The sequence below is a fragment of the Melospiza melodia genome, chromosome 4 (genome assembly GCF_035770615.1).
Source record: "Melospiza melodia melodia isolate bMelMel2 chromosome 4, bMelMel2.pri, whole genome shotgun sequence".
Taxonomy (NCBI): Eukaryota; Metazoa; Chordata; class Aves; order Passeriformes; family Passerellidae; genus Melospiza; species Melospiza melodia.
The window spans coordinates 51814593-51825836 of NC_086197.1; the positions used below are offsets into that span (position 1 = coordinate 51814593).

Here is an 11244-nt window from a genome sequence, read left to right on the forward strand (position 1 = left end):
CTGTTGCAACCTTGAAAAATGTGCATAAGATCCTGCTCTAGCACGGCTGCAGGTTGGAGAGATGCAAGCCAAACATATCTGTGGTACCAGCAGAAACCTCTGCAGACAGTCAGGGGGTAGGTGTTAGGTCCCTTACAATAAGGAATCTGGACAGGTTCTGAAGGCTATTTATGAATTTATGTTGTCTCTGTAGGGACACTGTGTTGATGAAGAGTTGCATCATCAGAGATGCACTGCTAAGATCAGAAAATAACTTTTAAAAAGCTAGGGATAAACTTTATTGCTACCTTATTTCACTAACTCTCTTTTATCCGACTGCCTTCTCTCCCAGTTCCTGCCTGCTTGCCTATCCAGTCTTTGTACTCATGCTGGATGGTGTAGGAGCCCTCCACAAATGGCTCCAAACACCAGGTGCTGTGTTTAGACAGAAAGCATCAGAACATATAATACATGAGTGGGGAAATTGGATTAGATTCTGGACCCATACAAAGTTCTGAAAAATTAGGCTAGTGGGCTGTGCCCGGAGATGGAAATAAAGCACAATGTGGTCGTCAAACCATGACAAAGTCTCCTGCTATCAGCTTGGGGAAAGGTCATGCAGTGCCTTGGTTTCCCATTTAAGATGACAAGCTTTATTTTGCAGAGTGCAGAGATCTTGCAAGGCTCAGCTCATACACCTTCATGCTGCACCTCTGAGGCAAGCACAGGCAGCTTCAGCAGCTCTGCTTCCCCTGCTGATCAAGAGCTGAATTACACAGCTTTAAGAGTTACAAGAGTGGCCAGCCTTTTTTAAGAAACAAACCACCAAACCTTTCAAGACCTGGAGAGTATATAGCCACCATGAGTGGAGAAAAAAATGAAAAAGGTTTCTTGGAAAGCTTGGAAAAAAGCAGCACTTAGAACCATTTTGTAACCAGGAACACAAAGGATGAATCTGCCCAGCTATTTTGGGTTCTCCTTCTGTGCTTTGAGAAGTTCTGCCTCAAGGAAAGGAGAGAAGGAAGGGGAAGAGGGAAAGAGCAGCATCTGCAGCTGGACAGCCCCAGCAGGCACCGTGAGAGGAACTCAAGCCACAGACACTGATGTCAGCTCTTTCTGGGTGCACACACAAGCATGGTGTGAATTACCGTGCTTGTGTACAATTGTACAATGATATGGGTAATGATAGAAGCATCATTGCAAAGTATTCCTATTCCTCTCTGGGGCAATCTGCATTTCCCAGAGCTAAGTAGTGCTGTCCCACATGACTGAAGCTTACAGACAAAAGCCTCTTTAACTCTGGATATGGATTTACAAAATAAAAAGACGTGCCCAAGAGTAAACTGCAGTCTACTGAAGCAGTCTCCTGAAGAATCCAAACCAAACTCCTCAGAGTGCTGAGTAACAGCTGGAGAGTTGCCTTGCTCTGCTAGGTTTGTTTCCAGCTCTTGCCCAGACAGAGTGCCTGTGCTCTCAGGATCATTAAGGCTAGAAAGGTTGACATTTTCTGGCCACTTGTTAACAAATGCCTCACTTTGTCATCACTATGGAGACACAGAACTGGTTAAAAAACCAAACCAAACCAAACCAAACCAAACCAAACCAAACCAAACCAAACCCAACCAAACCAAACCACAAACTCCAGAGTGTAACTTCATAGCTCCAAGATTTCTATGGCTGGCATGGATGACCAGATGTTAAACAAACAGGCTGAGGAAGTGTTTATTCCCTGCAGCTTTGCAGGGGCACTCACCCTGGCCTCCTCCTGTTCAGATGACAAGCCAAAATCTGTGCTTACACTTGCATATCCAGCATTTGCCAAAGGTTTGACCTGAAGGGCAGAACTGATATTCCTGCAGGTTGCAGTGCAGCAGTCAGTTCACTAAAACATACAAAACATTATGCTTTATTTCAAGAATGCACACACAAAAGAAAACCAGTCTTTGAGTTTTTCTGGATCAAAAGACCTGTCCTTTCTCTATTTTTTCTAAAGGACTTTAAGGAAGTCACTAACTATACAAATAAATCATTGAAAGGTTATATTGGGTCACATTTTAGAGAGACTGATCTCTGTGGTGACATAAATACAGATTGCAGAGGTGTTCAATAATACACAACGTAAGTACAGCAACTCTTTAAAAATAAACCTACCTGAAAAACATATTACTTGCTAACATGGAAGGATATACAGAGTTCTCAGCTTAAATGAGTACTGCTAATTGTAGTGGTGTTTGCAGGGGTCCCAGGATGAGGGAAGAGAAGAGACGAGGATCTTGACTCCATGTTTCAGAAGGCTGATTTATTATTTTATTATATATATTAAAAGAAAATTATATACTGAAACTATACTAAAGGAATAGAAGAAAGGATTTCATCAGAAGGCTAGCAAGGAATAGAATGGAATGGTAATAAAATCTTATGACTGCTCACAGCCTCGACACAGGTGGCTGTCATTGGTCATCAAGTAAAAACAATTTCACATGCTGAGTAAACAATACTTCAAGTCACATTCCAAAGCAGGAAAACATGGAGAAGCTGAAGCTTCTCAGCTTCTCAGGAGAAAGGACCCGGGCAAAAGGATTTTTCATAAAATATGTCTGTGACACTGCTAATGTCACTGGACTCTAGTTTCAGAGCTGATTGCTGCACAAACTGTTGTTGATGCCCAGAAGATGATAATGTGTAAGAAATTAGTGTATGGATGATCTTTTATAAAAAAGCCAGGTTAGACACAAGGAGTTCTATCCCCTTTTTTATCTACTCAGTGCAAAAACAGTAACCAAACATGTCCCAGTGATGGGATTATAAAATCTGTTATCATCACTGAACTTCATCAAAGTATTGAATCACCTTCACATGCTGGGGGCAGGCCCTGCACATCCACATATGTTTTCCTAAGAGATGCATGAGTGATCCTGGTTAAATCACTTCATACTGGAACACAAAAGTAAAACCAGGACAAGAAGGGGCCATATTGTGAGCAAAAATAATGTACACAGCATGACAACAAATATATAGAAGTCCTTCACTATCATCAGCTTAATCACTTGCTCTTGTCACGCTTCAGCTCTCCATCATTAGTATCTCATTTCTGAAAGAGGATAATTGCTTTGGATCTCTTCAATTACCACTAAAGCACTGCAGAGCACTTGTAGAAATCAAATGAATTTGAAGACTAGGATCATTGAGCTTGTCCTCCCACTAGTGCAGCTTGTGTACTTTCTCCTATCTCCTCCCATCATGAGTTTATAGTTTCTGATTGGAAAAACAACTCCAAGGCTAGTTTGTAAATACTCACCAGCTGGTGCAAACCAGTCCTGTAGTTAAGCCATAGTCCCTGCAGCAAGAGCAAAGCACAGCTCCCTGAAAGCCTGAGTGAAGAAAACAGTGTTTTCTCCCAGCTTCAGCAAGGACTGCACGACCACATGGTACCCCAATGCAAAGACACTTGCTTAAGCATCCCAGGAGAGCTCAGATGCTCATGCTGTAAACCAGAAGCTCTCTCCTGGGCAGCTAGATCTTGAGCAGCAGCTGCTGACAGCACAGGGCTAGGCAGTGCCTCGCAGCAGTTTCAACTGAGCTGATTTTTTTGTTTGTGTTGCCCTGAAAATTGAATAAAAAATATTGCCAAGTGATGCAGGAGATGGCAGCTGGTTTGTTATTTATTACAGATGATTATTGAATAGAGTCCTGAGCAACCTGACCTAGTGTAAGGTGTCCCTGTCCGTGGTGGTAGAGGGCTGGAACTAGGTGATCTTTAAGGTCTCTTTCAACCAAGACATTCTATGATTCTATTCTTATTTCACCTCCCCCATCAGCTGCTACCCCTGACCATACTACAAAACAGACAGGTGCTGTGCTCTCCTTAAAAATCCTTAAAAATCTCCTTAAAAATCCTTAAATCTCCTTAAAAATCAGAGTTTTTCTTACCTGCCCATTGCCTTTGTTGCCCTATCACTAAGCATGAAAACATACACTTAGGAATTCAGACAACTGAAGAGTCTATTCATTCTTCACCACCTACTCTGTTCGTAGAAAATATACTGGTCTTACAGCATTGTGTGAGGTAATCAGCTATTGCTTCTATTAGCAGAACAGAGCATAGAGAAAAACTGTAGCAATGCTACTTATTTAACTGGAAAATATCTCAGAAAGCAGAAAGTCAATTCCTTCCCTTCTAGCTCAAGCAAAATTCTCATCAGCTTCTAAGGGGCTCTCTCTGAAATGAAAAGAATTTGGAAGTTAGAAGTGACCCCTCTCTCATCCCGATGATGGTGGAAGGCAGATGGTCTTGCACAGCTGGCATGATTTTTGCAGGAGATGTCAGCTGTGACTTTGCAAGGTCTGGGTTTGCCCTGGGTGACCGAAGGCACTGTCCTGCTCTGAGGGTCACGCCTCATGAGGTGACAGTCTGACCGTGGGGCTCAGCAGAAGAAAGAGGTGGCACTTTCCTTCAAGAAAGAAGCATGACATGTAAAGCCAGAGGCCTGTGAACTGTGACCAAGAGTCAGAGACATCAAAGAATCTTCCCTGGAAAAGCCTGCCTGCACATTAATAGGAATAGGCAGCTCCAGCTCTTGACAGGCACCATCCTCTCCTATGCCTTGTGTTTCTCAGTAGCTGGTGCCTTGAATGGCCTCAAGAAACTCTCATATGTGAAACTGGCCCTGTGGGGAACAGCGTGGGAAGCCTGGACTAGAAAGGCTCTGCTGAATTATTAAGGTTGCCCAGAGTGAACCAAGGTAACCTTCATGTGGATTCCTGTCAGCCTCTCCTCAGTTTTATTATAAAGCAGCAACCCCCTACCTCGCCTACTCCTCTCTCCCCTGCTAAAAGAAACTTCACAAGAAGCTGAAGTAAGAAAGTCTGCCCAAAAGATTAACTAAATACACACAGGCCTATTTTAGATAGAAGCATCAAGCTAAATAGAGCAGCCTTGAGCTGCTGGAGGGAGCACAGTGCTTCATCCAACCTCTCCTGCCAAAGTGCAATGCTTTAGCGAGCATGCAGGGAAATACAGGCACTGAGACTCATCTTTAAGCAGTGAATCAAAAACCTTTGGGGCTAAAAAAAGAATAAATGCTTCCTGGCTTGTCACATAATTTGGTTTTGCCAAGGCCACTTCAGAAAAGAGCCATGCACCAAGTGTGTTCCCTGCCCATGCGCTGTGTCCACAGCCCCTGGCAGCTGCCAGTGATGGGCACAGTGCATCAGAAGTGTGTGTGGTGACTCAGGGACAGAAACACATGGTGCCATCACCTCTGGCACCATGGGGTCATTCTTTAACCCAAATTTCCATTTTATTGTTCGCTGCTCTACAGCAGTGGCTATAAAAAACTGCGCTGTGCTGGTAAGTTCAGTGACAAAACTCCTGATTTTCCTTCTCCAAGACGGATTTGTATTTTCTAGCATCATCCTCTGGAGTTTATCAGCTTGCTCTGATAAGTATTTCTGCAGCCAAGAATGTCTTTGATATGTTCCTGGGCTGCAATGCACTACAGGGCTCTTCAGCTCTACTCTAAACCCAGCAAAGTACAGTTAGAAGTGGGGGAGAAAGATGATGGCATGACAGATATGCTCATTATGTTTTACAAAAGAAAACAACCACATAGGGCCAGAATACCCTATATTAAAAATAATGCACTTCATCTAAAAAAGGAGTGCTACTATATTTTAAATGACAGATTTTAAGGGTCTGAATCATCTTGGAGTTGACTGTTCTGCTGCTATTGGTTTTGCTTTTCTAATAGCTCTATGTAAATATCCTTGTGTTTATAAACTTATAAACTTAATTTAGTGCTGGTGAAAGCCTACCAGTCCTTCTAGATTAAAAATATTTTGCATTGGCTACATAAAAGATATGATGCAAGCATTTCTGGCTATTTTTTTCCAGCAGGCTTGGAAGTTCTGAGTTGCAGAGGAGTGGGACTTTCTCTACTCACTTGGATGGGAATCAGTAAACTCTTTATTTGACTCCAAGTAATCTGAGTGGCTTTAGCTGGGGCTTTTATGAACAACCGGTCAATTAGTATCTTTTCTTAAATGGCTTTGGGGTTTTAAAGGGCTAGAATCAGCAAGTTAAAATACTATTTCCTTCTTGTCAACTAAATGTAACATTAAATTGTAAATTAAAACATAGGGCTCAAGGTAGCACACCTTTTAAACTCAAGGGAGCTCAGCCAAAAACCATTTCAAACCATGAAGACCTGGCTGAAGACACTGTTTGCCATCTTTCAAAAGGAGTTGGTAGGTGTATGTTTGCTCCTGTGTATGAGAAGAAACAAAGAAGCAAATGCTTTTATTTTTTCCCCAGCTGAAGGACTGCTTGATCTGGATCATGCTGAGAGTGGGAAATAAATCAGCCAAAAGCCATAAAGCTTGGCAGAAACCAAAATTTCCTTCTTCCAAAAAAATGCACACCCCTCTCTGTAACTTTGTCCAGCTTTTCATATGACTCTTCAGTCCTACCTTTGTCCTACCTTCCTCCTTCTTTTAACATGGACTCTGATTTATTTTTCAGACACACAGGAATATAATGCTGCTTGTCTTCTTCAGGCTGGAGTATGATACAACACAGCAGCTCTCTGTCTTGTTCATATCCCAGTCTGACAGTTCAGAGCAAAATTTGATGTGCTTTTAAAAATGACTGTGGTTACTCTCTCAAAGTGATAGGAAGGGGATACTCCCAGTTTCAGGAAACCTAGAAAAAGGGTCTTTCCTATGCCATCCAATTCACTTTTTCCCCTCTCCCCCATGCCAGTCCCCCACAGGCCATCCTGGGAAGCAGACAATCTTTTCTTCCTCTTCCTGTCACTCTGATGGCAATTCAGCCCTTTGCAGTGGAGGGCCGCCACCAGGACAAAACATTATTCTGCCCCAAGGCCCCACCACGGACTCTTCCTCCTACTTTTCCAAGGCTGTGTCATTAGTTTTTCTCACTTTTATTAGTTCTTCTCACTTTTTAAAATTACAGGCACGTGCCCTGGACCACGTCTCCTGTGGCCAGTGCAATCTGCTAAGGGCAGCAGAGCCAAACTGCACCCTTGCTTTAGCATTTGATCTGCCCAGACACAGTAGAATTATTCCTCCTTAAACAGACAAGAGATGAACGTCTGGAACCTGACAGCCATTAATACAGACATCGTTAGTTCTGCTTAATCACTTCATTTTCCTTGATAACTGTATTATAAATATATATGAGTCTACAGTACTGGACTGGTAAGGGATCTGCTACAGTTGCTAATCAAATCTCTGTTACTTGTTGGCATTTAAAAAAGCTCCTTGACATTTTCAAATCTCTAGATGAGGTAGGAGAATACCACGACATATCACAAAGGATGGGAAAAGTGAAGAATTATCAAGAATGGAGAGAGAGCATGGCTTCTGCACTGCTTAAACAGAAAGGAAACCATTTTATCCCATAAATAAAAGGCCAATCTAGAAATGGAAAGATTTCCTTTTGGTCTTACCAAGCCTGTTTGAAAACTTATGATCCAGGTCTTTGTACACCTCTGAGGATGCAAATCAGCCAAAACCACAGAGGCCTGAAGTGAGAAGAACAGCACTGGAGTGAGCGAGAGGGAGGGATCCATGTGGCAGAGTGACACAAAATTCTCTTACAACAGCTCTGAAAATGCCCTGAGTGGTTTGTCTGACATTTCAAGTTAGATGTTTCACCTACCAACAGATTGACAGATCAAGTTGCTGAAACTTTATCAGCTATTAATTGTGTCTGGGCCAGGACAGCTCTTTGTAGTGCCCACCTGGGAATTCTAGACTTATTTGCTTAGCTAGAAAAGAGACAGGAAAGGGTTTTTTAGCCTAAAAACATCGCAAAAGAATTAAATATCCTAGAGTATTTACTGCAAAACTTGACATTCTGGGGAATTTCCAGACCAACTAAAAATTGATCCCACACCCCTATAGACTGAGCACGACCCTCTGAGATGAGAGCACCACAGTGCAACACAACAGCCACTGTGCAATAAGAAACAAACTCACTTCTTTTAATCTTTTTTCTTTTGTCTTTGTAATGAGAATAATACTGTTTTTTCTTGTTGGAAAGTGCAATGTAAATGGCATAAATAAAGTAGTTAACATGAAAACAATTAAAACAAAAATCCGTGTTGCAGAGTAGCTGTGAAAGTTAAGGGGCATTATGGTTCAGTCCTGTGGTGTAGAATTTGCAATACTGCAAATCCCATAAGAACACTTGCTCCCACATCCCATGGCACCACCCCCTCATCCCCCCTATAAAGCCCAAGAAGAAAGCTGTCCCCTTTCTGGGGGAGGAGGGATGATGTGGAGCACGCAGTGGCTGGTTTGTTCTGATTAGTGCTAACACCAGCCAGGAGCACGAGTTTGCATCCCACCCTGCCTCTCGTTACTGGAGCACACGACCTCCGAACCTGCCCCCCAGAAAGTGATATCATTGCATGAATTAATCATCTGAGCAATTAATGGCAGCAAAGCGACCTCAGGTTTCCAGCACAGTGTCTGGCACCGGTGAATTGGCCATGTCGTCAGCTTCCCTGGGGATCTGCTGGCGTTGTGCCCGTTCCGAGCTCCCCGTGGGCTCGGAGGGCAGCAGCAAACAATGCAGGCACCCAGCCGGCTGTGACTGCCAGCACCACCGGGTGCTGCTGCTGCTGCTGCTGCTGCAGCCTCAGGGGATGCTCCTCCTGCCAAATCCCTGCGGGCATCTCCCAGGGAAGGTGCGCTTCCCAAACCCAGCAAGAGCAGAGGACTTCCTCTGATGTGCAGAGAGAGGGACTCTCCAGGAGCAATGAGTATCTGCCCACCTTTTGGTAGGGTGAACCTCCTGCTCTGTACCTGGGAGCTGTGCAGCCTTCTACAGTGAGTGAATAAGCAAGTTATTCAACTATTCCTCTGTTTTGGGGCAAATTGAAAGAATTTTATTACACTGGGGAGTTTGTTCTCAAATGGCCAGGGCTCTTTTTTTCATTTCTTCAATGACTCTGTTACTGGGAGTGCTTTGAATGCTGATGTCAAATACAACTATGACCATATGCCCTGTGTTAGATCCATTTTTTAGTCAGCCGTTCCAGGTGAGATGAGGAGAGCCTGCCTCTATCCCACAGGAATCCGCAATGTTTCCTTTTCTTCATCACCCAATACAAATACCCTCTGCAAGGTGGAACCTTTCCATACTTTTACCAAGTGAGTGTCCTTGGCCCTGCTTGGGGTGCATGCACACACTGTGAGACAGGGGGTCAGACTCAGCCCACCACTCAGAGGAGCACAACCCAGAGACTCCAGGAGATGCCATGGGCAGAGTGTGGACATGAATAGGGAGGTGCTCTCTGATGGGGATATCAGTCATTTTCTAAACCTTCAGGCCATGTGAGAAAACCACAGAAAAGAAAGAAGCTTGGTAGAGGAAAGCTGACCCCTGATGTAAGAAATTTGGTGTCAGGAAGAAAGGAGAACCTATTTGGGCAAAAGGGTTTGGCTAATCCAAGATAAGGCATTTTGCAGCTTCTCCCTATGGGGTTTTCTGCCTTCTCTTTTGGAGGCAGCCTCTGGCTGCTGTTTTCTGCGCAAGCAGAAAAAGCATATCTCCCTCCACACTCCTCATAAGAATGAGTTTCCAACAGAGATGAGATATCCACAGGTGAGCAACGTCTTAGTCTCAGCAACACTTTCCTCTGGATTCCAGCTTGAAAAGAATGAGGTGGTGAACCCCTTTGAGAAGCAGCCAAAAATTTTAGTGCCTTACAATGACCTGTGACCTCTGCTCCAGGTGGTGACCGGAATAAGCTTACCCCAAATTCAGGACAGCCTTGTCTCACACCCTTGCAAAGATGTAAGCAGAAGAAGTGTGATTATAACATCACTGCGAAGGACACTCGCTGTCTGCATGGCTTAATGCCACTTGCCACATTTGTAATCCATCTTCCCCCACCTGCCCTGTCTGTTCAGCAGTCACTTGTTATCAGAGCAAAGGCAGCGAAACAAAAGGAAGGGCAGAGGCTAATTTGCTTGATGTAGTCCTGTTCTTCCAGATGATGTCAATTTATGGACTCTACCCTGATCCTCAGAGATGTTCACATTTGCATCATTAAAAGGGAAATAACAAATATGTGGAAATAACTCAATAAGCTACCACTTTAGCTGCAGGCACAGCAGGCAGGATGGTTTGAGCATCAGTTTCCCTAACCAGGCACGTTCCCTGTCCCGATTCCCAGCCCATCTCCCCCTTGCTTTCCAGGTGTAGCCAGCTCAGCAGAGAGGATTAATCCACTTCCGTACTCACTTGCATTCTCCATGTTAGAGAATCTGATTACACAGATTGCCTGCAATTTATCTCTACCTGCGACATCTAATGCTCCAGTCTGATCTCCTCTTTCTCATTTTAACATCTCACTGCAGATCCAGTACATACACAGACAGATGCACCTACACTTGCTCTGTTTTGTTTGCCAGCAGCTCACAAAGAGCCTCGGCATTTTCATTTTCAATCCAACCAGAAAGCACTACTGTTTTCCCCACTCTGCCCATGAGGTAATTCCTCCCTTTGGACTCCCCTCATTTCATGTATACTGCACAGGCTCCGTGCACTGCTGCTGGATCCACACAAACCACAGGAATCTCTGCACAGACACGCTCGGTGAGCATGCAGCGTTATAGAGCCCTGCAGCACGTATAAAGACAAAGGCACAGGCTACATGCACTGAGCAAGTGCCACCACATGCATTCCTGCTCCCTCCAAACCCTGCAGGAAAACATTGCCTGCAGAGTGCTTTCCTATGAACAAAACCAGCCTTTCAGCACAGGGTCAGTGTATGATTCAGGCAAATCCCTTTCCCACCCGCTCCCTTACCTTTCCTTTCCTTATTCTGCTAATCCAGGGGCCCTGGACCGATTGCTTTTCCCTCCTGCACACAAACTGCCAGTCCGTCCTGCTTCACATTCACAGCACACCAGCAGGATTCACCGTCATCCCATTCTGCCAGATCCTTATCACCCTATTGGCCAATGCCAGACAGTAAATTCAATTAGGCTCCTCCTTATAACTATATTATCACAGGAACAGGAATGAATAATTTAGTAAAACAACAAGGGTGTGCAGGCTCTGGTGTCACAGACTTCACCCCCACTGTCAGGCTTTTACCAGAGAGGTGGGTAAAAAAACCCAGAATCTCTCTGTCACTCCTGAAAAGGAGACCTTAGATTACCCACTTGTATTCCCCACTCCATCCCTCTTGTCCTCCTCCCCCTAAGCCATGGCATTCCCATTTTATT

The 11244-nt window shown here is 44.2% G+C and overlaps 1 protein-coding gene across 3 annotated transcripts in view; it reads right to left on the minus strand.

Annotated features, from left to right (window-relative positions):
- The window catches only part of SYN3 (synapsin III), a 190978-nt gene extending 180025 nt beyond the window's left edge, over positions 1–10953 (minus strand). The window contains exon 1 of one of the 3 annotated variants that reach the window (XM_063154396.1): positions 10823–10953. The gene's annotated coding sequence lies outside the window, so the exon portion shown is untranslated. Of the gene's footprint in view, positions 1–1732; positions 1841–10822 lie in introns of those variants that run through there. The other 2 variants (XM_063154395.1, XM_063154397.1) reach the window with 2 other exon arrangements.
- Between the last annotated feature and the right edge of the window lie 291 nt (positions 10954–11244).